Source organism: Pelecanus crispus, chromosome 3 (genome assembly GCF_030463565.1).
Source record: "Pelecanus crispus isolate bPelCri1 chromosome 3, bPelCri1.pri, whole genome shotgun sequence".
Taxonomy (NCBI): domain Eukaryota; kingdom Metazoa; phylum Chordata; class Aves; order Pelecaniformes; family Pelecanidae; genus Pelecanus; species Pelecanus crispus.
Genome location: NC_134645.1, coordinates 58,130,177 through 58,158,041, shown reverse-complemented (window position 1 = coordinate 58,158,041; position 27,865 = coordinate 58,130,177). Strand labels below are relative to the sequence as shown.

General features: G+C 39.0%; 1 protein-coding gene across 1 annotated transcript in view; it reads right to left on the bottom strand.

The window, feature by feature from the left end:
- SASH1 (SAM and SH3 domain containing 1) overlaps nucleotides 1-27,865 on the bottom strand; it is a 580,485-nt gene that overhangs the window by 506,026 nt on the left and 46,594 nt on the right. The gene's annotated exons all lie outside the window — the stretch shown is intronic.

The window sequence follows — 27,865 nt, the reverse complement described above, 5'->3', positions numbered from 1 at the left end:
CCCAGAAATAAGTTATTCATTGGGATGGGCTGTTCCCAAAACCAGATGCTTCAAAATATATTAGCATACAGCTAAAAAGGAGGTGGTTGATAGGCTTTCTACCACTATAATAGCTACATTGGCTCATACTAACTCTCCAATAAAATCATACACACATCCAGAATCTATGCAAAATTTCAAAACAAGAGTATCATTTCTGAGGTAGACAGTTGTTCCTCTTCTCCACTTTAGTACCAACATAACTTCACAGAAATTAGCCCAACAGTTAAAGGCCAATTGGCAATGGGTATTTCACAAAGGCAGAAAATAATTTATGAGTGAAAACGTTCCTGCCATTTTTTGTAAACCCTCCATTTGCTCCTAACTTGGCAATATGGAAAGAACAACAACCTCACAGGCATCTGACATTGACAACTGCATCATATTAGGCTTTGGACAGAGTAATAAATTAGTATTCATTATCATCATGATTGTTATTATGCTGTATATTCATCAGCTACTGGGCTTTTGCACACTTCAGGGCAGCAAGAATATCTGTAACATTACAGATACCAAATCCATCTGCATGAGCAAGGAGACACAAAAGGAGCAAAAGGGAAAACAGGGAGATATTTAAACTATGAGAAAATCCTCAAGTGGAGCAGTGGCTGTTGCTTTCAAAATATTTTAAGGCTAGAGCGTATACAAACGTATTCACATATTTATGACATTGACTTTGTCAATTGAAGGTTAGCATTTTTTCCATGTCATTCATAATGATTTCTTTGTCTAAGAAACATAACCTTACCATATATTTTCCTCCATTCATAATTTCCAGTATGAAAAGCTAGCTTAATACAATATTAATGTCAGACCGAGACAGAAGTGGTTTTGCTGTCACACAAAATTTCAATTTTTTTTTTTCTAACTATGAATAAAATGTCAAAAATCTAAACATGGCCTCAAGCCAAAAGTAATCCTAAATCAATTGAAATGTTTTATTTTGATGGCTGCAATTTTTTTGTTTTACTGTAAATTATTATAGTTTTTGAAATAAACACCAAAGTGTAAAACAAAACTATTTCATTTAAATAGTGTGAAATTAGAATGTCACAACAATTTGAAAACTCCATCAAAAACATTTCAAAGCAGGGAATTCCTGATCACTTCCTATTAAGGCTGAAGCCAGGAAAATTCTGGTGTAGCTTGCTACTTAGCCTGGCCTTTGTGTGCACGACATGAAGTATTTCTATTACAGAACTGCAGTAAAGAGATAGCATTCCAAACTCAACCATTTTGGAAATTGGAATGAACTGTAAGGTATATTTTATAAACTATATTTACATAAATTAATTGTCACTGAATCAGAAGAGCTTAAGTAAGAAATAAAAGAAGAAACAGAAACTGCCTGCATGTAGCTATGAGAAGCAACATTACAGTATCTTATGCTTTGATTTTTAATACATTGCTTTTATTGGTGCAAAAAGTATTTGAAAAATGAATGAAAAGCTAATGAGCTTCTGTTGTGTACTCTGGGTAGTGAGTCAATCTCACACACTCATCCACAGGCATCATGAAATACAACAGAAAGGGATGCTGTAGATCTGTGGCTCAGCATTGAATGAATGATTCTGTCCCTGGATCAGCACATTTAATCTTCAGATGTATTACAGATGGGCTCAAGATTAGTTGTTAATTCTTCAGATGTACAGGATTTAAAAGTGTTGCTACGTTTTAGAGAAGATTATCTGGAAAAAGGAAACATTGGCTCTTCAACCACCACGTTTTATGTGGACATGCTTAGCACATGCTGCCTCCTTTGTCCTGGTACAAACTTTTTGCAATTTTCAGAGGGGAAAATGGCCTGCACTAATGTTAATCATGAAGTTGAAGTGCTTAGGTAGACCTCAAATCCTGACTTACGAAGGAAGTTTACAGGTTATTTTCTCTTGGATAGAGAATACAACTTGATAAATACCTTCTCTCGGGAGAGACATAGCCCCTGCACAGCCGAGCTACCTGCTGCCTAGATTTTATTGCCAAATTTCCTGGCACTGTCCTTGTAGTCCTGAGCTGAGTACCTGTGCAGAGCGCTCTGCATTCACAGGGAAAGGAGGTGCCCTCCCCTAGGGCACCCTCAGAAACCAGCAACCTGGCTAGGGAGATGTTGAAGTTAGTCAACAGGAACCATAAATGCTAGTGGGGAACCTAATGGTGCATCTTCAACCCAACTTCCCCTGTGGCACAAACAGCATTATGCCCATTTAAACACCTTTGAATGTAGTCGAAGAGTTAGATGCATGCACATTAAAAATCTAAACTTTTGTTTATTGTTTTTAGATAAGTCTTGCACCTTTTTGTGTGCAAAAAAGCAGTTTCAACTGAGGACTGTCCTTCAGCCCAGACAAATGTCATCTGCAAGGCAGGACACTTTCCTGGGAAGTCTGGGCTAGCACATTCCCAGATGGAAGACAGAAGTGATCTTCAATCTCTCACATCCTTGCTCAGCTCTCTAAAACAGACATGGGAAGGCTGACCCCTCCCCCTCATGTTTTGGGGTGGGTTTTTTCCCCTCTTTTGTAGCCCCATTGTGATTTTTCAGTGTAGCAAAATGACAGGAATACTCATGGGGGTATGGCAGACACTTTAATGCCTAGGCAAAAGCAGTTGCCAGCTCTCAGAAAATTTTAATAATGAAAATCTGAACACTGACTCGAGACATGCATGTGGTTACACATATCTTGAGAACATATTTAGGCTTCTAAATTTCTTTTTCTATCTAGTTTTGGGCCCACTGGGGCTTGGGTCTCAGTACTTCACTGGAATGCATGAAAATGGAAACAGAAGGAGTGAGGCTGCAGAAAGTAGTTTGTCAGTGAACACTTTGCAAGTACGTACAGAGTGCAAGACGCTCCGCAATGTCCAAGAGTAACAAAGGACATCTTCTGTCACATCATGTCCCAGAGCAGAATCTTTTACATATTTAAAGTGTTCAGTGTTATGTATGCTTCAGTTGTTCCCAAACACAAATGCTTTTACTTGCAGCCTGACACAGTTATGAAAGACTGGGAAATGGAGGTCCAGGACTGCACAACTTTCAAAAGTCCTGTAGCAGAACTGGGAGGCCATTCACGTTAAACCTGCCTTAACAATCCTCAGGTGATGTCTAAGGTATTAGGTGGTTTTACAGAATTCATAATATCTTAGTTATTAAATACTTAACAGATTTATTGTAACCAGAACAAGAACAACAGCTTTTTAAGAAGCTTTATGTTCTGGAGGAAACTGTTTTTTATACTTGACAGATATCTGACATTGACTTTCATGTGCTTCATTTTGTCAATGAAGTTGCTACTTCATAGGCATCTTTTAATACTAGTTGGAGTAGTTGAGAAATTAACTTCAGTTGTCTCAAGGTACTAGTAATGAACTTCAGTCCCACATAGTTTTACAGTAGAACAAGAGCAGCATCGAAGGTTACAGGAATTTATTGCAATAGAAACGCATCGCTGCGGTGTTCACCGAGACTAACATGCTCCTACTATTTTCCCAGAAAGTTACTCCCTTATTAGAAACAAATAAACAAACAAACAAACTACCTGTTCCATAGTTCTGGAACTGGTGGGGTTTTCGGGGGGAGGGGGGGGTGTGCGGTTTGGTTGGGGCGGGGGGGTTGGTTTTGTTTTTGGCTTTTTGGGGGTTTTTTTTTTTTTGCTAGTTGTGTTTTGGGGAGCTCTTTCCCCATGTTTAACTACAGCAAGGATGAAATAGGTGAACTGCTGAATAGCAATTTCAACAGAATTGCCGGTTCATGTAAATTACCTACCCCCTGTGGCATGTTTACTAACCAATAAAAATATTTTCTTCAGACAAAGCACTGCAATAAATTTAAATGAAAATAAGGACAACCGCAACACAAGACACGTAATAAGTGATTTGTGCACAGCATGGAAAGTATCTTATAAGTAAGAAAATTATGTTCACGCTTTCCGGTGCAGAATTTTTAGAATACTACAGCATATTTATCATTTTCTGCAGTACAGTTATTTCCAACAACTCAATGAAAAAAACCTCCAGTTATAAGTTACTATTGGACTTGCTGGAAATAAAAAATTAATCTGAGCAAGGCATTTCAGAAACCATGCATATTCTATCAGAGAAGATCTTTTATCACAAACTTCATTATAAAGAACACTTATTGAAATGTATATTGCAACCTTGCAGAATATTCATTCCGACGATTTCTGGGGTCCATCACAAGTGTAGATAGAGTATAACACAGCTCTCATCAGAAATTATGGGACAAGGTGCATATACCAGCTGAACAGCAAGGATTTCTAAATACCCTGCAAAATAACTTCACATTCCTTCAACAAACTGATGTTAAGGGCCCTCACTGCTAGCAAGCTCAGAAAGTCTTTCTCTTGGTCTTCTTCCGCTTACTAAAGAAATGCCACACCCAGGACAGCATATGAAATTACACCTTTGGAAAATTACATCTATCCTAACACAGGGTAGAAAGTATTGCATAAAATACCTCTGCATCTTCTTCTAAGGGGTACAGTCCTTTGGTCTGCTTTGTGCTGTGAATTGACAATCCCAGCATCTTTCCATGCAGCTCTTCCCTTTGGCTTAATTACTATGTCATATATATAAATATATACACATATATATATAAAAATATACATACACACACACACACAAACACACATATATATATAAAATAAAAGAACCTGTACTGACATCTTGAATCAAGATACAATAAAATTTCATCCCTCTTCAAATACAGTTTTCCAGTAAGTTGGAATTTTGCAGAACTCACCTGCTGCCACAGCGCAAGGCTGCCTTGTTCAGACTTCTTGGCACAGGATCCTGTAACGCATGCAGCTGAAGTAGACGACTGCCTACAGCAGCAGGCTGCTTGGGGCAGGAGGATAGTCCTGTCCCTGCTGCCTGGTTTCCCGTGCCAGATCTCCGAGGAGCCGGAGGCGCTGACGGTGATGCTAAGGAAGGGCGCAAGGCATGGCAGCGACTCCTGCCTGGGGGGAGAAAGAGCCAGGCCTGCCCTCCTGGGCAGCCGGCCTGCCCCAGCTCCCTTGTCTTTCTCTGCCTGTCCAGCCCTGCCCCTCACCTCTAGAGGAGGAAAGTTCAGTTTTGCTTGGAGGGAGGATCCATGGAGGCCTGTGGCCCTCGCAGGCCCTTCGGCAGAGCCCAGCCAGCGTCCCACATCACAGCCCCCGCCGCTTCCCGGCCCGTGCGCATCTGACCAGCCCTGGCACGGCTGGGCCTGGCCGGCCGGGCCTCCAGCTGTCCGTGACAAGCAACCAGCCACAAATCCATCTTAAAACACAAGTAGCATTCACGCTGCCCCCAGAAAAAAAGGCATTGCTACATGCAACTCTTTACAATACTAAGACTGATAGTTGTCTGCAGGTAACTGGGAAAGGCCTCAGACAAACCCCGCCACCATCTTAGCTTCATTCGCCACCTTCGCTCACCAAGAAAAGTCGTATTCTCTCCTAAACAGGCCCCTTCCCTCAGCTCTCCACCGCATTGCCACCTGTCCCTGTCCTGCCGCTCTCTGCCAACAGTTCTCAGACATCTGTACAGAAGTTACTTTCTGATACTTTCATTACTACTTACTTTTCCTCCAACAGCTCCCTGCTAAACTGAAGCTGCATATTCCAACAGTAAACATATCAACAATATACCAATATACCTAGTTATGCAATCCAGGCTGACCAAAGCGCAGTTTAAATTCATCACCCCTGTATCACGTCAGTGCTGTTAAAATAAGTACACCATGAAAGAGTAAATTTCCACAAGTGCTTGACATGCAAGAGACAGAAGCCGACTGGCCCGGTAGTTTCCAGCCACTTCCATTACTTGTCCAGCCAGAGCACATTCATCCACCCAGCTCTATTGCCTCTGGCCCAGAGAAGGCCAAACATTTGGGATATTTTAAAATAGAAAGGACATCACAGAACTAGCAGGGACAACACAGGGGCAAGTAAAAGGCATAAGCAGCTGGGAGTAACGTGAAGGGGAAGAGGGAAAGGCCATATATACATAGGGAAATGTGCAATGATCTGTCATGGTCCGTCCACTAACCTGATCCGCACCATTCTGATTTAGGGAAACAGGAAAACCTGGTAGCATGTAACTGAAGAGACTGCAATTCTAAGTCTTTTTGCTTTGTTCAAGCAAAAGAAGAATGAGAACAGCCAGGATATAAAAGTAAAACAGCAGTGCACAGAGAAGTTAGAATCAGAGTCCCCTGTCTTGCAATGCAAGAACAAAGACCCACGCAATGAAACTGAAGGCAGAGAAATTAAGAAGTAAAAAAAAGTCATCAGTATTGTTTTACAGAAAGAAAAAATTCAAAATAAGAGCTAGGATATATCTAAAGTTTCGACAGCCATACGTAACTTGCACAGCTGTCAAAGATACTCAGATTTTGTGAAACCAACATAACATTTTGAAAGGCTATTAAAGTCTCATGTTTTATGGTTTTAAACCTGTCTTTAAATATCTGTAATCAGGGTGAAAACAGTCGTGAAGAAGAAATTATCTGCCTACTGTGCCATTTTTACAACTTCAGTTATCTGATGCTGTCAAATGCACTGTCAGAGACAGGACACCAGCCAAAGCAGCACTGGGAACTGGTATTCCTGCAAACAAAAGGCTCATTCCTCATCAGTGAGGTTTCCCATAGCCATGGTTCTGCAAACTCAGTGATTCTCAAATAAATCAGGGTTCACAGACCAAAGGAACAACTGGAAAAAAGGCTGTGATGCTGGAACTGGATTCACAAACACCAGAAAATTTGGAAACCACAGATCTGCATGCTGTACTTCATTAAATATGCTGGATTTTGGTTAAAAGTTTAAACATGAAATTATGGTATACAGAACATAAAAAGGATATACTTTGGGAAAAAACCCTTACATTTTTAATTTACTCTCCTTTTATTTTTTCTGAACAGGGGAAGATTATAAAAATTCTATGTAACATCTTTGGCTTAAATAATTGTTACAACATCATGACAGCTTTAGCTATTCGGTTAAAACAAGAGCTGTATCATCCAAAGTGAAAATCAAGCCCAGAGCTGAACTGAAGAATTCTGCCTTGGAAGGGTAAGAAGAAAAACAAACCCACTGATTCCTGTCAGGTCCTGAGGGTTTGGGTTTGGGTTTTGTTTTTTTTTTTAATATTATTTTGTATGGAAACTTACAATTACCCCAAGCTTCTTTTAAAGACTGCAATTTGTTTGTGTATTATTTCCAACTACAGATACAAGAACAAACCATTTCAGTCCAGAAAGTTAATGAAAAATAAATAAGCCCTGTCCTTTTTGTGTTATCAATAGTTTAATGTGTTTACTGAATCTTGGCTGAAACCTCTTCACCTCCACAGAGGCAAAAGGTTAACTTGACCTGGGTACCTTGAATCCTGACTAGCTAGTGCAGATGGCAGTGTGGCTTAAAGCCCAGGATCTAGTTTAAACCGAGTTAGCACCTGCCCCTTTTGTAGAGAGAATACAAATAAAATAGCACCGAGAATCCTCCAGTGCCCCTCCTGCAGTCCCTGTTTCCCCATAAGAACAGCTAGTTTTCCACATCTGGTTGGGATAACCTTAAGGCATCTCAGGTCTGTGGGACATACTTGCAGACATGTGCTCAGTCCACACTATTCATCAACCAGTACAACAGCTACATTTAAAGAAAAAGATAAAGTAAAGCTTAAGGTTACAAGCATGGACTTACAGTACCTGAAATCTGTGTTTCCCGGTCTCCATCACCTTGGATGAACCAGTTTGGCTATCTGTATATGAAAGTGTTTTTGATTAATTCAATGCATAGGCACCCCTATTGCTAGGGTCTGGATGTGGAGCTGATCAGACACAGCTATTACACTCTAAATTCACACTCAGCTATAATGAGAAACATTTGGAGGGGGAGCTAAGGCTGAATTTTCAGAAGCATTGAGGCCTCAGGTGGCTGACAACTGGGATGTGATTGAGATCAGCCAGCGGAAGCTCCACAGCTCTGAAAATTGCAGTAGGTGGCCAGCTGTATCTGCAGACGTGGAAGCGGGCTGGCTGGTCAGTAAGTGGAGATCCTACATAGCTTTTCCTGTCTCCCATGGGCAGGATGTCCTGCAGCAGGCAGTGCTGGGGAAGCAGCAACACTTGTCCACTTCTAGAAAATCCATGCCTGCCTAGAGGCTTTCCAAAATGGGCATCTGTATTTCCATATAGGTCCATTCCTCATCTGTGGAGCTCTGTGAGGTGCTTGCAGTGTTCAGCTTTATCAAAGAAATAGAAGTAAGGTGGATTCAAGTCAGTATCTTTTCACTATTTACTCTCTTTTTACTGACACTGTTTGGAATTGTACGTGTTCCTATTTCAAGTCCTCCAGTGGCTTTTGAGGGGTAAACACAGAAAAAAACTGACTACTTACAGCACTACATTGACTTTAAGAGGGAAATGAAATCATACAAACTATAAATTTAATAGAAAATGTAAAAACTAAGAAAATATATAAAATCTCAACCACTTGTATTAATACGCTTATTAAAATAAATCATATACAGTAGCTTCTAGTTTTCATACGAGTATTTACAAGTGACTTTTCACCTTCCACTCCCTTACCATGTTTTAATCTCCAGTTAAGTAAAGCATCTCATAACCTTCAATAAACTTTTCCTTCCAGATATCTGGCAGGCAGGGAAGTGCTATTCTCCTATGCTTCATAAATATGGTGCCTGGAAACTCATTATTAAAACCATTTTTGTGAATGCTCAAGTTCTAATTCATGACTTCTCTGAAACTATTTAATGAAACCAAGATGTCTGATAGTCATGAAAGTTCTTCCAATGGGCATGAGCAACAGATCTTTCACAACCTGTTAGAAGATGTGCCAAAACTAGTTCCTTTCCTGTGTAATAGAAGCCACAGGAATCAAAGTTTCTGATCAAAGTCCAACACCTCAGCAGTGCCAAAAGCTGACAAGCCCTTTTTCCCCTCTTTCCTGAAAACAGCTCTGTAATCACACTGGATTTTAATAGGATAACTATCTCTTGGACTCAGGCTGAACTTGGTTGTACTAAACTATGATTAAACCATATGATGGTTGCTACATATAGCATTACTTAATATATTTATTTTTAAAGTGTGTGGAAATTCTTATGCAACCTACTACCACAGTCCAGGGTGTTTGGTTTCTTTGTACAAAGACATTTTTCCTCTGTCAGGGACATTGTATTAAGCATGAAAGAAAATATTCAGCAGCAAAGTGACAATTCTACTGTATTTGCTGAACAACAGTCCAGAATACATACACGGGACTTAATGAAGCTATTCTGTTTTGACCAGCGTATCTATGAAGAGATTTTAATGCTTGGAAACAAATTCTCCTGTACATTCTTTCACACTGCGGAGCAGTGCAGAATAACTGCTCCTAACCTTTTCATAGCCACGGTTCTTTGGAAATTGTCATGGCTACAAAATTCCCGCACCAAGATTTAGGGACTGAAATAACAAACTGACCAGGCAGAAAAGCAGCACAGGTCTGGCAAAGTTTACCTGCTCACTTTTGCACTGCAGCTCACTGACAGTTTATTTCCAGCTCACCACTGAGGCACATCCCACTGGTGAGGGATGTAACCTGAGGCCATGTGAAGTCATCTTTAAAATGTGAAAGTGGTGTAAAACTGTCCTGGAGTAAGAACCAGCCTTAACAACATCTCATGTAGACAAAAGAAAGGAGATTTAAATATAATATTCTAACAGACATTTCACACTCAAGGGGTGGGGAGGAGGAAGGACACCGAGATCTATGTGTGTGGCTTTCCACGGCTATGCGGATGCAGTGCTTCCCGCAGAGCCGAGGCACAACCACATGCACGGACTGAGCAGCTCAAGCCTTCACTGAGGAAATCGTGTGGACAAGTGCCACTCCAGCCAGCCAACATCCTGCATCAGCAACACACCCGATTTTCTTAACTAATTTCATGCCACTGAGATCCTTTAAAAACTAAGACTTCTGTCAGTTGTTCTCACACAAACTGGTAAAACTGCTTACCAGTTTTGGATGTATAGCTAACCTTTAGATGTTATCTAATTAAAGGTACTGGAGGAAATAGGAGCTCAGTAGTAACGTGGCAGTCTGGACTTCCCAATTTCTTACCTCTTTGTGTTACCCATTTAGTGTACAGCCACAGCAATACCCCAGAGCTTGCTGGTGCTTCATTTACCAGGAGAAAAAGTAAACCACTGTCCAAAGTGCAATGTTTAATTAACATTTGCAGAATACCTTGACAGCCTCGTTGAAAGATTCTCTGGAACTGCGAAGTCCAGGATAGTTAAGTTTGTGAGTTTCTGATCACTGCAAAGGAAGTGTACTGCACATCTTGAGTTTCATTCTGGAATTTTTAACTGTAAAAATGTTCCAAAGTGAATAGTCACAAGCTTCAACTTAAGAGCTTGAGCTCAGCTCCTTGAGTGTGCCCAGCCATAGCAGTTACCCTGGCCAAACAGTGTGTCTGGTGGGAAGGGGAGAAGTATCCTCTGGCACAAAAAGGTCTAATTGTCCTCTAAAGGAAGGACAGTAATCATAACATGTAGCCTACGATGAAAAGTCAGAAGGACTTTAGTACAGAGAGAATGGCTCTTTTCCTCAGGGGGCAAAGAAACAGTTCCAGTTCTTCTGTTTGAGTCAAATCACTGTTAAATGTGTGTGCCAATGACCTAATTCTGTTTTCTAAAGATGTATTACTTACGCAAGAGAGACCATAACAACCTCTTCACAACTATTCCCAGTCAATTGCGGAGTTACATATTTGCAATACGTACAGTGCATAGTGAAACTTAACAGTAAGAAAATATGCAGAACCCCATTTAGCAGAGGGATGGTAACAAGTTACTAGAGCCTCAGTTACATCTCAACTCAGTAAAAACAAATCTATTGGATTTCACACCACAAATTTAAGGAAATTTTAGCACCTACAGAGAAATGAGTTAGCTTCCTGAGGCACTGATATTTTCAAATTTAAGATGTTATGGAAGCATAAAAATACCATCAATAAATGATAAATATAAACCTCTAATTTAGCATAATTTTTCTTTTAAACCTACCAGATGGGGAGAGAACCTATTTTCTCTCACAGCTCTCTCCACTCCATAGTTACTTACATGCCCACACTACTCTTCAACTACATAGGATCTAACAACTTACAATAGTGGAATCATCACAGTTAATATTTTGAGAGAGTTTCTACAGGAAACTTAATTGTCACTGTATGCTTGGACTTGTATTAAGAACAGTTCTTGTGAATCTAATGTTTTGTGTCGATTCAGCTGCAAAATGCTTATGTAAAGCCTTACAACTGGCAAAATTGGCTAAATTCTCAGCAAGGACTAAATCACACTGAGGTGTAACAGGTTTGGCTATGACATACAATTCTCTCGAATTGTAATTCTGTGGCAGACCTGGTAAAACTGTCATTGCAACCTAACCTAAAGATAACCAGATTTTTTATGCCTGCCTACACCTACCCATGAGTTGCTTCTTATGGGCAGGAATGATGGGAACATGCAACAGACTCCTCTGTATCTGGTGATATTTAGGTCTGTTTGGAGCAGCTCAAGTCAGCCCAAGGCTTCCAGTGTGGGGCTGACACATGCAACCTGCCAGCAGCCGTCGTGTGAGAAAACGCCGTGGGCTTGGGCACAAGTGGAACCAGCTTGGTGTCAGAGCATGGTTAATTTTTTCCTACCCATTATTGGCCTAATACTTTTCCCAGGCAAGCTCATGAGTTCTTGCTACTGATTTCAGGAAGAGGAGAGTTTTAATCCCCAAATACTCTCATTATTTTAAAAAATCTTCACATAAAGGTAAAACACCCAAGTGTCATAAAACTGGAAAAAGGGGGTTCTCTCTCTCTAAATGCAGAAACCTTAAATTAACAGAAGCAATTTGAAAAAAGCCGAACAATCTGAAAGTTACCATTTACAATGAAAAAAGCAATGTGCATTGCAAACCTGAATGGGTTTCACTTTATACGTTACATCTAAAACGTAGCTGTTCACATCCTGGCACAACCCAATCAGCCAGGAAAAGTCTGTGCTTTGCTGTTCTGCCAACAGTTACTTTATAGCTTGAGCAGGTATTTAAGTTGCTTCCCATTAGCTTGAGTGCTCATTTAGCTGAAAAAACAAGCAGACCAAACTCTTCTCTTGGTGAAATGGTCTTTACTCACCCCACCCCACCACAACACACACACACACACGTGCACCAACCCGTATTCCCTTCCATGTGATGGCTGACTTTGCTTGGTAAATCTTCCCAATGTAATCCTAGCAGTGCAGAAGCAAAGCAGATCCCTCTGCCAGCATTGCTGCTTGGACAGGGTGCAGGAAACAGTTAGTTCCCTCTGCACTGCTTAACAGGAGGCAGATTATCTCATGTTATTGCCAAGTGGGGGAAGCTAAAGTCACAACAAGCGATCATGTGCTTGATAATGTTTGTACACATGATGATCACACTTCCTAGTAAACTAATTAGGGTATTTTGGCATGCTTACATCCATAAATGTGTTACAAGACATCTATGCTTAGATATACGTAAGAGAAATTACCTGTCATCATGAAAAAACATACAGGTAGAAAGAACTGAAGAGATGGGGAGTGGTTTTCCAAGTTTTTGCCGTTAAGAAACAAAACGGTTAAAAAGAGCAGCTAAAATTTAGGTACGCCTTGCTGCCAGGCAGGAATCTTTTACTAACCTAGTGGACAGTGTAATCCTGTAATCCCTGCACTGCAACCCAAAACAAAAGTGCCAATAAAAGTACGTGACTAACTCCAAATGGAGGACCGCTTGGTTTTCTGCAAGACAGGACATATTAATGTCAGTGCTGGAACTTCCTAACTACTACTTTGTTGCAGTTCACTAAAATAATGTTTGAAAATGAGATGTGAAAATACAGGCTCTTTAAAACTCTCTATTGAATATTAAAAGCCCAGACACACTCATTCATCATTTCTTGGAATTAAAGCTACCACTATTTATGAGGTTTCAAATAGGAAAATACACTGGTACAGTAATGAACAAGAAAGTGGATAAAGAGTGCCTATGTCTTGGTTTTGACTGGAATAGAGTTAATTCCTAGTAGCAGGCATAGTGTTGTGTTTTGGATTTAGTAGGAGAAGAATGCTGATAACACACTGTTTTAGTTGTTGCTAAGTACTGCTTATGCTAGTCAAGGACTTTTCAGCTTCCCATGCCCTGCCAGGTGCACAAGAAACTGGGAGGGGGCACAGCCAGAATAGTTGATCCAAACTGACCAAAGGGCTATTCCATACCATATGACGTCATGCTCAGTATAGAAACTGGGGGGGGTTGGCTGGGGAGCAGCGATCGCTGCTCGGGAACTGTCTGGGTATCGGTCGGCGGGTGGTGAGCAATTGCACTGTGCATCACTTGCTCTGTATATTATTATCTTGTTATTATTATCATTACTATTTTACTTTATTTCAATTATTAAACTGTTCTTATCTCAACCCAGGAGTGTTTCTCACTCTTACTCCTCCAATTCTCTCTCCCATCCCACCGGGACAGGGGGGCGTGAGTCAGCGGCTGTGTGGTGCTTACTTGCTGGCTGGGGCTAAACCACGACAAGATGTACACAAGAGAAATAGTGAAATTTGTATTGTGGAATTAAAAGCGATTAAAACTGTTTTCCTGTATTTTTCCTTCAATTGCATGATGAGGGAGAATAGCAAAAAAAGGGTCAAAAAGAACTTCCTCCACCCAACCCCCCCCCAAATTCTAGAGACCAGTATACCCTAAAAATATTTTGCAAGTGTCAAACCCTAATATGTTGTTTTTCTTATCTCATGCCGGAAGACACACAAATTTATGGTGAGCAGGAAATGTTTACTGTATCTCACATTGCAAACTTCTGAGATTAGATGGGGGGGTGAAGGAATATTCATTCACGGCTACAATTTTCTTGAAACCCTACTGCCCCCATAAAGCAGCAGCAGCGCTGCAGTACGTCTTTCCTCAGACGTACATATTAAAAACTTCCAGATATAGAGAGATGAGCTCATTAAACTGAAGACAAGTAAGATGAAGCATCCCGAAATGCTTATTTTCCCATTAATTGTTTTGACATTACAAGATAAAAATCTGTGAAGAGACTTTCACAGCAACGCAGTGTCTGTAAAGCATTTTGTAAAGACAGGAAGTCTTCACACATCAGATTTTGGTCTGGTTCCCCAAGATGCCACCTATTTCAGTTTGTCAAATAAAAAAAGATAACTAAATAGCTAAGAAGTCAAATCAGCATTAGTGCATGCTTAAATTTTTAAGCTCTGAGAATTGTTATAGATGTAATGTCAACCATATGCTTAGCATCTAGCTGAATTATTATCAGTTTATCTAATGGTAATTAAGAATTCCCATGTACTTGTTGAAGAAATCTAACTATTTGCATATTGCATAAACCATAGTGCATTATGACTGAATCAAAAAAAGAAAACCCCACACATTCATTTTTCCCTGTCTAAACCAAATTAGGCTTCTTTAAAGAGAAATGACTTTGTACCATGTGCAGCTTTTTATTTTACATCAACTATGTCATAGTATGCCTGATTAAAATATCAAGGGTGTTTACATTTTGTTGTCCAGTCACTCTAATTTATTTCCTCTATCAAGCACAATCAATAATTCATTGCAAAAATGTGTGCTTCACATTTGTTTCCAGTAGTCATTCCATTGCCATTTAACTAACATGGAGATGGCCATAATCCAGCCTTGACAAGTACCCATCTCATTAATGCCTTTTTAATCATCAAGGATGACATCCCTGTCAAGTTCTAGATAAATTATGTCAAAACACATTCAACACACAAAAGTATCATTCCCTCATACATTTGAGTGTAAATGGGTTTATTATGGAAATCTGATATTAAAAAGCAGTGGGCAACAATGTAAGAAAAAAAGTAAAAGAAAACATAGAAAAGCAAGGGGGTTATGGCATGTTGAAGAACCAAGGGGTTTTTTTGGGTTTGTTTGGTTGGTTTTTGGTTTTGGGGTTTTGTTTGGTGTTTGGTTGTTTGGTTTTGTTTTTTTTTTTTTTAGGTTTGCCAGGGTTTTGTTTTGGTTTTCCCTCTAATCCCTGTCTTCCCCTGTGTCACAGGATATGAACTATCAGGATCACTATTTCTTTTTTCCTCTCCCACTGCTGTTTTTCCACTGCCACTGAAACACTTCAGCCCTGCTCCTTCCTTCTTGCTTTGCACACTCCTGTCTGACAGCTTCTTCCACAGCGTTGCCTCAGGGTCAGCACAGGGTTCACTAAGAGCACAGCAAGATAGGGGCTATGATTTCAGTTTCACTGCTAGTTCTTCAGCCAGGAGCAGCAGTTGCAGTAAAATGAATCCAACTTTAATGATGTAGCTCCAGGCTAAAGCATGTTAAGTATCTCAGAGGGGTTGATATGTGCATAGACTGGTCAGCACTAGCAGAACTAAAAGGTACAGCAAAACACTCACACACAACTTCAGAAAATTCAGGAAACCTTAAAAGGAGTGTTCACCAGAACTCACTTCAGTCACCTGAGTTTTCTCTCCCTTGACTTCCTCCAGAAGTAATGAAAGAGGAGAGCAACTCAGCAGGAACCTAACTTTGATCCTTCGAATCAGCCCTGGAAGAAATCGTCTGCCATTAACTACAGAGAAGATTAGTCTTTTTCAATACCTCCCTTTTGTCTCTATTCAGCCCATGCAAGCAAACTTTAAAAGTTTATAATTTGGCAAATGAATAGTGAAAGACATACCCCTGACAAAAAGGCCACCTGCTCCTAAATTCAAGGCTGTGCTCCCAATTATGGAACTCAGTAGATAAAGCTAATAATAATAAAAGCTGTTGGAATATTTTTCTCCTTATCTCATTTCCACAAACTGTGTAACCACTTTGTTCCAAACTTTTAAAAATACTAAAAATAAAAATTCATTTATAATAGAAAATTTAAAACACACATATATACAAATGTAGTGCTCAGTCCCATCAAGAATATGATGTCTTTGCTCCCATACATCATTCTGGTGAGGTACAAAATTGTCTCAAGTCAAACAATGGTTAATTACCATACCTCCAAATACATGCCATATTGAGGAAAAAAAAAATCTACAGAGACTTACTGAGGATTATTACACACTAAATTATAACATCATGCAACAGGGAGGAGTCGTGCAGAATGATCCATTCACAGGCGTCAGTTTGCAGCACTATTAAACATTATCATTACTAAGCACATACAATATTTTTTGACCCAGACCCTTATCTTCAAAAAGGAAACTAAAAAATGTGAAGGCTGAAAGCTCTGCTAAATGTTCATCCTCAAGGTTTGTCCCAATAAAAACACATCCCTCCCCATCAGAAAAGCACCCCCCATAAAGCTCCCAAACCTACCCCTCCTCAGTTCCCCCCTGCCCCGAGAAAAGGGACTAGCACTGCAGGAACAAACACTAATGTAGCTGCATTTCGTCCGAAGCTTTTTAGATAAAAATTTATAGCTTGATTACTGCTGTTATCACAAAATGAGACCACATATATATTCAGACCATACAAAATTGTTACTCAACCCTTAATTTCAGCAGTCTCTGTATTGAAAAGTTTAACCAAGTAAATGCATTTCATGAAGACATGTTTTTTACTGTTTTTCTTAATGGATTAACTGACCACATTGTAAAATTTTCATTATAAAAATCTCTTAATATTTTAAGATCTTAAAAATGTATTTTCAAAAAGCTGTCTAGACTAGTCGAAGTAAAGCAAGACAAACACACAAGTGAAGGAAATTTCAAAATGAGTTTTGAATCCTTTTTTATATGCCACATTTCAATAAAGTGCAAGTAAGACATAAGTTGACTTTTCTGATAATATCTGATGCAACAAACTTTCTTGCTATTATCTGTGGCTGGCATTTGGAGAAGTTCATGGGGGAGTTGATAGCCAAGTGGTAGCTTTAATATATTTAGTTTTTTGAAACATTAAAAAGAGTAACATTGTTAATATTCACTGAAGGCTTCTAGGCATGCCTTTGAAATAAGGTTTTGAACATCTGTCAGATGAGTAAAATTGCATATCTTCGCATCATCTCATCTGACTCATATTGGCTAAGTATCTACTCTTCTCCTCACTAACACTATAACTGGAATTCTACTCCTTAGGCTTTCCAATTATCATCCATAACTCCCCCTTCCCTCCGTAAGAGATAACCCTTTCTTACAGACAAGCTTTTCAAGATAGAAAATACTATTTTATTTCACAAAGATCAGGAGAAAAAGAAAATCCAGTGAAATATGTTGATGATAACAACACGAAAAATCAACTCTAAGGAATTCCTACTTTTCCAGATATTGCCCCTTTTGATGTTTATTAGGTTCCGTCCACTGAACTTAATAGCATTGCATGAATGTATCCGAGAAGAAAATTTGGCTAAGAGTAGTTAGAGAGTATGGCAGTGGGTCAATATTTAGACTTCTCTGCCAAGGGCAACAGAGTGTTAAATACTATAAACGTTATGCTGGCCTTCAGTGTCACCGTATGCCAAGTTGTTCCCTTCCCACATATGGGCCATAAACCTCTGGAAGCAGAGGCAGCAATCTGGGGCTTTAAAGCAGCTTACGACAGTTAGCCACTGAATGCCCCATTGACTGGGCATTTAATTCCTTTTACTCCCTCTAAAAATCTCAGCTTTCTTGCACAGTCTCCTAGCATAATGGATGCCATACATATAAAATAATGTTCCCATACATCAGATATCTAAAGTTATTCAGCCATCTCAGTGCCTAACAGATTTTCAAAAGAACAATAAATTTAACATTTATTGATTTCAATGAAGGTAAGCATTCACGTGACTACCTGCATCTGTAAGTATACTAGCATCTATAATTTAACTGGACTTATAATGAGATCACCTAATTGGATACTCCAATTTTGTCACTGCTAGTGGTGTGACTTCCAAAGATGCTGAGTCTTTGCAAATCCTAGTGACTCAGAGCTTTGTAGATGCTCAGCACTTCTGAAAAGGCAGGCTCTAAGCACACCTGCCCTAATCAGAAGTGGAAGGCTACCTTTGATCAAGTATGCCTGACACAGCATGTTTATTTAAAGTGCTGAAGTATCATGCACCGTATGCTGAGAAAGTCTGCCTAAATAGGAGACCAAGGGGCCCTTCCGCTTTCATTCAAAACTGACCTGTCATTCCAGGAGCTGCGCTTAGGTAGGCTGGAAGAACAAAAAGCTATTTATATTTCAAGGATCCCTAGCAGAGACATCAAAACACAGAAGGTTCAAACTAAGTTACCTTTAAAAACCTGTCTTTGCCAAATGTAGTGTAGCCTTCATGCTGTCCTACTCTCTGAAGAAATGGGAACAGAGGTACAAATCCATTTCTGTGAAATCTACTTTGGAATTTATTTATACCTGCTTGGAAAGTTGGCTGGCATGTCACTGTCTCCCAGCTTTCAAAAGGATCTTGTTATTCACATAGCAAGAGTCTACTGTACTCACCACCATCCTGACAAAGTAAAATTTTCTCTGAACACTACAAATAGCTAGCGTCACAGGAATGAAACAGAGCAGGGTGGTGACAAGCTCAGGTGCGTAGAAGAGTTTGGCAGGGAGGTAAAGACTATAATTTCTTGAAATAATCTCACCTTTGAGGTATGCATTTAACCTATGCTCTTCAAGGAGTTCCCAACCCTAGCCGAAAGTGGAGCTTATTGTAACAAATTAGCTACTTTGTCCAACCTAGAAGAAAGTTTCTCATTAAGTTGTGGAGATCATAAAACCATATTTCTTCAGCATTTAATGTGGAAATCTGTAATGGAGAATAGACACAAACAAGATGGGGAAAAGATTCTGTCTTATTGACGTAATCTTTATTAGTGCCAGTGTAAGATGCAGAATAACATAGCAGTAATAGCTACGTGGTGCTTTTTTTTTTGGTAAGTAGGCTAAAGAGATCGGAGTAAATATTATAAATATAGCTTTGGTTAGGACACAGAAAGGGAAAATCAAGACATTAATAGAGCCAAGACTTAAAAAACAGGCCTTTTGATTTCACTGCTAGAAAACAATTTCAAAGGCACAAAATACAATGATATGCTCCAAACTGTCTTGTAGATCAGCAGAACTTGGGCACATCTTAAATTCTGCCTCTGAAAATTTCTAGACCCAGGTTTTAGACCGCAGTGGTTATCATTGAATTTGAATCCACGAAAACACTGAGGCTGAGGTTGAATAGCAGGATTTCTCAAATGTTTTTATATTGCACACTATGTCTTAACATAGTCTTATATTTCTTAAATATATATCCTTCCCTTCATAGGCACAGACAGCTTTCCTTTTCCATTCACAAGTCACATAATATCTTTTCAATGACTATATAAATTGCTTACATAAGAGAGCAATATTGGCAATGTGGTTTTGTCTTCCTTTTAATGCAATTTTAAAATTGAAAATGAAGAGGACAGTTAAAACCATACGATTAGCTAGCTCTCTAAGGATCAAATACTTGCCATGTACTTCCCAGACCACCAATAACTAGTGAACCACAGAGTTAAAACCTCTATGACACAGTGGAAAGTCACGATAAAAGCAGTGAGTTTTGTTCATTTCTCTTTACTACTCAAACGATTCTTAGCACTGTTGCCTCAAATCCACAGAATATACAAGGACTAATACAACAGCAAGTGACTGTAAAATTCTAAAACTAGATAATGAATTGAGCTTAGGATGAGGAAGGGGGGGGGGAGGGGGGAGGGTGCTCAGGCGAGACAGAATCCGTTTCCAGTTTCTGATTAGCCAGATTCCAAAGATTCTTTAGTCAGAGAAAATACTTAAGATGTAACTATACGAAGCTCTTCACCAACACTGTCATTTGTTTTAGGGCTGGTTACTCTTTTCTATTACATGCTTACATAGTTAAGGTTTTCTTGTCGGGTTTTGTTGGGTTTTTTTTTGGGGGGGGGGGGGGGGGGGGAAGTGGCAGGGAGAGGTTGGTTTGCTTTTTTTTTTTTTTTAAACACTTAAAAAAAAATTCAAGGAATGATTTTCACAGTTATTGGAATACAGCATATTATATAAATTACAAGAAGAAAAAAAAAAAACAAACAAACCACAATACTACCTGTTCAGCTGCCACTGAAAGGATTTCAATTAATGAAAAATCAGATTCATTTTTTAAATCCCAGCAAAAGCATACAGAGGAACAGGAACACTGAAAATTTTTTAAGATGAGCTAAATAAAGCTTTTGCCCTTGAAGCACATTGAGGCTTTTCCTAATTCAGAAGAGTTTTAGTGAGCTAGGTTTTCTATTTTCTTCCTTTAATAGATTCAGGATTTATTTCCTCAGTTGTTCAGCATTCTTTCTATTTTCCAGTTGGTCCTCTGTGCTTGGTTAGCCACACACAGACAGCTATTGATATAGTGCAACTGTAGGTTTCTGCACAACATAATCCAGACAATAAACACTTAACAGTTATCTCTAGCTCAGTCTATAGCTAGAAACAGAATTATACCCTTGCTCAGTCTTCAGTTCCCAGAACTCAGCTGGAAACTGAGCCAATGTAATCTCAAAGCTCCCTAAAATATCCGTGTTAACACTAAATGAGATGGATAGAAGCTGAAGGAACCTGAACAAGATGTTTCCTGAGTAAGGCCAGTTTCACTCAGGTCTGAGCTGCTACAAAGTTTTATTCGAAGTGGTTGTTTCTTGTTGCCAATAGTTTGCATAAGTTCCATGCCAGCTGGCAAAACCCAGCCTGTCACCTCAGTGGAACTACCTTCCCAAACAGCACCAGCCTCCAGCAAAATGTCACTACGGACAAACTCCAATTGAGAACATATGCCCTCGGCTCCCCAACACCGTCCTTTCCCAGTACGGCACCTTTCTCAGCATGGACGCATGGCACTGGGAAAAGCAGCCAAGTCCGTGTATGTTCCAATAATACAGCAACGTTGGCAGCTGTGGGCTGGCAAGCTTTGGAGTCTCATGCACAGCAACACAGGAATATAAGGGGTGTGGATTGCATTCTAGGATTTTAATTAAAGTGAGTACAATTTTCTTGAGGCTTAAATTCCTCCTCCTTCTTTGGTACCTGATAAATGAAAAGGGAGGGAATTTTAAGAGGAAGGAGTGAAAGGAGAAATAAAATAGGTCCTTGTCTCAGAGGGAGACAATGTGCTAGTAAAAATGCAGCTTAGCAGTTACATTCTAGCCTGTTGTACGATAATTAAAACTGACGAGGTAATTTATACCTTGGCTTCTACAGAACAGAGAGGGAAGCATGATCACCAGTTTCATTACTTTTAGATGACTAAGATTTCATTACTGAATAAACTGAGAACTAAAACAGTCATGAAACAAAAGATGCTAAATACCAAGATTCAGCATTTAATTTTGGAAACCCTGTGTTTTCAAAAGAAATTACAAACCAAGCAGACCAGCACAAACATGCACAGCATATCCTATACATTTCAGTATGCAGTGAAACTTATTTTTTGTCAAACCTGTGCACGTAAAGATATGCATAGTGTGTGGTCAAAGCACTTTCCATTCCTGTGGGATAAACAGTATCAGTCAAATTAAACTAGACAGGATGACTTTGCCAGACTTGACCCAAACAACAGCCCGTTTTCAAGCTGCACTGCGAGGCAGCACGCCGCAGGTAAGAACACACCTTTGGGAGGGATACAGCGCACACTGCTTTTTCACACAGGTTGGTCTCTCTGTACCAAAGACCGAGAAGGACAACACGTAATCTCTAGGTGAAAGCAGGCGTAATAACTTTCCCCATCCTTGCACGCATATAATTTAAAAGAGAGAAGAGATGAGCATGTGGGAGGGCAGCAGGCAGGTTCACCAGATCTTTAGTAATGGCTTATTTCCCAAAAGTTTTGAACAAAACAGTGACCTTGGACTCAGCAAGCACGTTTCCATTCAGTAGTAAGGAAAATACCAAACACATCCAAGTAAATGCAAGAGTTCAGCAGTAGCAGCAATGTAGTAAGATCATGGCTTACCGGCACAAGGTAAGTAGGCTTTTGAAATTGAAAGCAATTAAGCTATTTGCATGTTTATATGGTAGCATTCATTTTTGCAAAAGCTTTTTCTGGGTTGCTGGAAAGGAGGCATTTGAGTAACAACCCCTTAGATTTTAATCACACATTACATATTCACAAGTATGTCAGGTGGCTGAATGGAAAAAATAACCAGTGATAATTAACAATAGATTTTTACTCAGAGGAAAAGAGGAAAAGATTCAACTCTTGCACTTTAATAAATCCAGCTCCTGCTTAATACACCACCAAACAAATGAAAGTTTCTAGTTCTTGGTTTACAAAAATTCACAACTAATATTGCTGCTCAAGGGACAGTATCTCAGTAGACATCTGGAGAGGCTACTGATGAATTAATAGATTCATTAATTTGACAGCTGTAGTGTTAGAAGAGAATTCAATTGTTTGGATTAATAACCCTACTAATTAGTCCTAAAGAAAATCATCATCAACCCGTAGAGTTGAGAAAATGCTGACTTCCTAAATGCCCCATCTGCATGATTAACTTTGTGTTTCTATAACATGTTAGCTAACTACTGACTGACTTACAAGACTGTATGTGCCGTGGGAACATCCAGAGCAACTCTAAAAGTGGAGATATTTCTGGTCTCTAGCATATATACCACCAGAGACAAATGCTATTAAAAATCATTTACCTATTTCTTGATTCTGAAGTATGGCACCGACATGGGAATCTGAGAAAAACAATTATAAATACCAAGCCTGTGAGGGGACACATAAATCATGAGACAGCCTATGAATATTACTCAATTTAAAATCATCAAGGTATGCAAGCGATACACAACATCAAAGAGAAGCCTACGCAAAACCATGACAGGGCTGCAGTGTTTGTGAATAACTTTATTTAATTGTCTTGTCTCACCAAGAAGATGGGCATATCCCCTTTTCACAAAGAAATATTGTAATTATATGAGCTATTTCTTGTGAACCATCGCCATCTACAATGTGTGACAGCCAGCTTAGAGTGCTGTCTAATAACAAGCTAAAGACCTCGTTGCAGAACGTTCCTGTCATCATAGTTGAATCTGACAGTATGTCTATACGATGTTAAATATGCTAAAAATTCTGATACTAGTTTTCCTCCTTCGTGTCTAAGTTACCCAAATGTATAATGGAGATAGTACATCAAGGGATATCGTGAAAATAAATTAATGAACTTTGTGAAGCACAAAGATGCTTCACTGACATCCACCTTAAAAGCCCGGAGAAATGTATAATTTTTTATTAAATATAATTTAATTAGCATACGAAAATGTACTAGGGATATAGTGAGGAAAAAGTAACATTTTGCACATCACACATCCCATGTGATGAAAAAAGTTTATGACCAGTTGGAAAAAAAAAAAAGAATTATCTATGAAAGAGCATACACATGGAAAGAGAGGAGAAAGGGTAAGGAAGTTAAAACTGCACAGGTAGCCACAATTTGGTATTTTATCCATTCTGAGTACTTGTTTCTGCGGCCATAATATTCTCTTCCTGCATTCCTGAATTCTTCAGCTTACTAAATCTTTGCATGCTGTTTATTTTTGGAAAACTAGGTGTATTGCCAAAGCCCAAGACTGAAAGAAACCACTCCACATCAGATTCTAAAAGCTACTTAGTAAAATAAAAATTCACTGAGGTGCCTGGTAGAATCTCAATGGGTAAGAACTACCAAAGATTCTTTTATTAAATCCTACTGCATCACTTTATGCCCAACTCCCTCTGGCCTGGGAAGTGAAAGAAAACTCTTCATGAATGTGTGTCACATTATTATACATTATACATTATTATATATTATAAATTATTACACATGACAACAGGAAAGAAATCTAATTTATAACTCAAGTGAAACTATCACATAAGTATATAGGATACCTGTCCTTGTTAGTTTTATTCAGGGTGCTTATTTTACCTTCAATGTAATGCTTGGATATTACTATCAAAACCAAAATTCCTGCTCACAAATGCCCAAAAATTCTGCAGTTGTATGATAAATCAGAATTTTCTTAACAGAATATCGTTCAAGTAAGTTTGGCTGGTACTTGCCATTAACTTAAGCCCTACCAAGTAGCTGCACACTTGTGTGTACCCTAGGCTCAGAGCTTCCAAAACACATTACATCTCACCAAGAATGCAATCTACAGAAGAACTGAGTAGATGGTGGGATAAGTGCTTAGAGAAGCCTTCAGAGACCATGCGGGTAAAGATGGAGTAGAAGGAAGTGTTTCAGTTTTTGCACAACTTGAAAACAAACAACAGTAGTAATAATGTAGAGGTTTGGTACGAAAGAGTGTTTTTGGTGGAAAACACCAGTCAATATACAGTTATAGTTGCAGGATTATAGAGTAGAATGGGTAGTAGATGACCTGTGACATCTAAGATCACACACACACAGAGAAACTGAAGCAACACAGAAACTATACACTTCCCCACCACTCATATGTAAGACATGGTCCACCTTCTAGTTTCTTCCCAGCCTGGGTCTGTTAAAAAGGTAATTGAAGAGCCTTAACTAGTGATGAAGAACTTGGTGCTATCTGCGCTCTCCACCCTCCTGTGTCTCTCACCTCCCAAAGGCATGTGCTAATAATCAAATTATAGGCCAGATCAAGTTAGAGCACTTTCTGTCCCCTGTGGAACTCTGCAATACTTGCCTGTACAATGACACAATTTCTTAGGGTTACAAAGAAAGCGGGGAGGAGGGGAAAAAAAAAAACAACCACCAAACCAGTAAATAACTCCACAGTCTGTGACAAAGGCATCCATCCACTGTTCTACCAACCCACACCTTTTCCTAACAAAATTATCCGGTTTATCCAATTAACGTTTCATACAAAATAAAGACACAGGTAACAGAATAGAGACCACAATACCAAGGACTCCCCCATTAAAACTAACTGTCTACTTGTTTTAGCAACTTGCTTTAATTTTATTGCACAATTCTCAGAACAACTGGAACTAGTTGAAGGAGTCCTCTGGATAACCTGGAGAGAAGAAAAATGAGTCAAAGAAAATGAGATGGGTCATGCACCGGGAATGAAGGAAAAAACCCCATTATTTCAGGCTTCTTTTATACCACATTTATAGAAAACAGTAAATGATTGTTTTTACTGACAGAAAAAGAACAAAGTTTTATACATGCATTTTAAGAAACAAGTCCAAAACATAGTGAAATATATTCAAAGGAACATTGTGTTACGGGAAGCCACGTTCTTGCCTTCTGTAAGTATTCCAAAAGTTAATAAAAACACTCTAGACAAAACCAAACATTAAAATCTATGGTAGGAAAAATTCTTTAAGTAGATTTACTTCAGGGACAAAACCCACAAATTCCTATTACATGGTGTTAGGGAAAGACAGATATCTGTTTAGATTGTTGTGACTGCAGTCAATAAATGTATTTCATCACTGCTGCTGCCCAAACAGTCTGTACAGAAATGTGTCTGACAAGCGTAGAGAGAACTAAGAGAAATTGAATGACTTACTGTTTGCATTACATTAATAACTGAAGTGTCGGGAGAAAGATGGACCAAGTGGGATCAACTAGTTAAAAGTAAGTCATAGATACTGCATTTTTTTAACCTTTATCCATAACTTATATTGTGACTTTTCATATTACTTTTTCCTCTGCATTTGACACCCTTTCCTCCTGATGCCTATTTAAGAAAGTATCACGTACAGTCAATGATTCTGTTTACCTGACACACACACACACAAAAATTCCCTAACATAACAGTTACCAAGTCATACATTTAAATTGCAAACATCAGCTAAAAGTAGATTATTTTCTGAGCATGGAAGAGCCTAACTGAACAGAAAAGTAATTTAAAGAAGAATGTATTGAACCAAACTACTGGAAATAAACAAACAGAACAGGAACACTGTTGGTGACTTAAGTAGAATCTCTACAGTCCTTTAGCTTTCCCTTTTTCCTTCTTTTTTTTTTGGGGGGGGGGGGGGGCGCATTTCAGAAAATATATAATCCAAACTATGTAATTATTTAGGGTGGTGCAGATTAAGTCAATTTAAAGACTTTTTTTTCCCCCTGTTCAACTGAAGTATCAGGAGAAAAAACTTGAACTTTTAGCTATGTTGAAACATAACTGCATTCAGCCTTTAGTAACTGGTCATGATCTGCAGATGACAAGTGATCTGTCAACCAGTAGATTAAGGTAAAGCTAAATATCCTTGCTACTATTGCAAATGCTTTCTGTAATGACTTTTTTTTTTAAGCATATATAGAAAATATTGTTAGCACTACAGTTGAAGTTATTGGAATACCTCTTGTAGCTGAGCTAATTATTATTAAAACACTGACTCCTTAAATTGCTTGCATTATTATGCTGTATTGAAAATAGGAAAGTGTAATAAAACCCAATTCACCAATCCAACAAATGTGTATTTGTTTTAAGAGAGGCTAATTTTTATGATTATAGAATATACAAGGAAGAAAAGTAAGTTTATATAGGGGAAAACAATGGTCACAAAATAAAAATTTTAAAAGACCAAATGGTTTGGAAACTCAAAACTGAGGACTGGAGTTCTACTATGTGGAAAGAGGGAAACCTGGGACAATGAATTTTTATACCTGCTCTTGACCATAACTAAAGTCTTGTGACACCAGCATATTTAAATGTGATTCTCACTTCTTTGTTTAGATAGTAGCGTAGAAAAAAATAGAGGGTTGGTTTTTTTCCTTGGTTTTTGTTTTTAACATGCATGTCAGCCAAATCATTTAGAGTGTCAAAATATAACTGTCAAAGTCAGCCTGCCTTCCCTGTCAAGAACACAGAGAGGATATGAGCAGGTTGCCAACTTCTACAGCACTGTCAGAAGTGCTATCAGAACTTATTTTTTCCCCCTGAGGCATATGGTTAAGTGACAATCCAATGAGCATCCACTCTTTAATAATGTGGTTTTTGTAGCTGGGTGAAAAGCTTAAAAAGCACAAAAGCAAAAACAACTGACAAAAATAAATTTCAGAAGAACCTGAATTGATCTCATGATTTTCAGTCAATTTCTTTTTTGAGTGGTAATACAGCTGTGGTGGCCTTGAAGAGCAAATAAGGGGTTGCTGCACTCTCAGTAAGGTCTGTGGATGGCAGTGCCCTAAACCAAGTCAGAAAGGAGTTGAGGTAATTAAGAGTCACCATCAAGAGGACAGGTACCACCAACGTAAACACAGCATCAAAGTCTCCAGTACGTGTCCCTCGTGCAGATGGAAAAACACAACAAATATCTAAAAAGGCCCCTGCAGCAAATACCTTCCACTGCCCAGAGCTAGGTTAAATTATGTCCACTGCTGGACCAGCACTCCTATTCCTGAGAACACAACTGAGATTTTCTGGCATGAGCATGTGATGATTTAGCAATATTGTTGTTCACAACCATTTAGAGGCAGATCTATTACACATACCTAAATATGTGATAGCTGTTGTGGGTGGGTTCACCCCCCCCCCCCCCCCCCCCACTTCTGTTTTTTAAAGGAACACAATCATACTCATTGGCATTACACAGCCCCTGGTTTCCAAAGAGACCACGTAGAATGGAATTAAAACAGTCCATAAATCATAAGGATAGCATCCTTTCTGCCACATTCACATCATCCTCCTCATGGTATGAATTCTCCAACTGTGTTCTGGGCAACAAATCTGGCCCTGCTAAAAATTAGTACACATTTCCGTATTTTCACTTCTTTATACATATTGTATCCCAGGCATTTAACAACTACTTCATGGTTTTT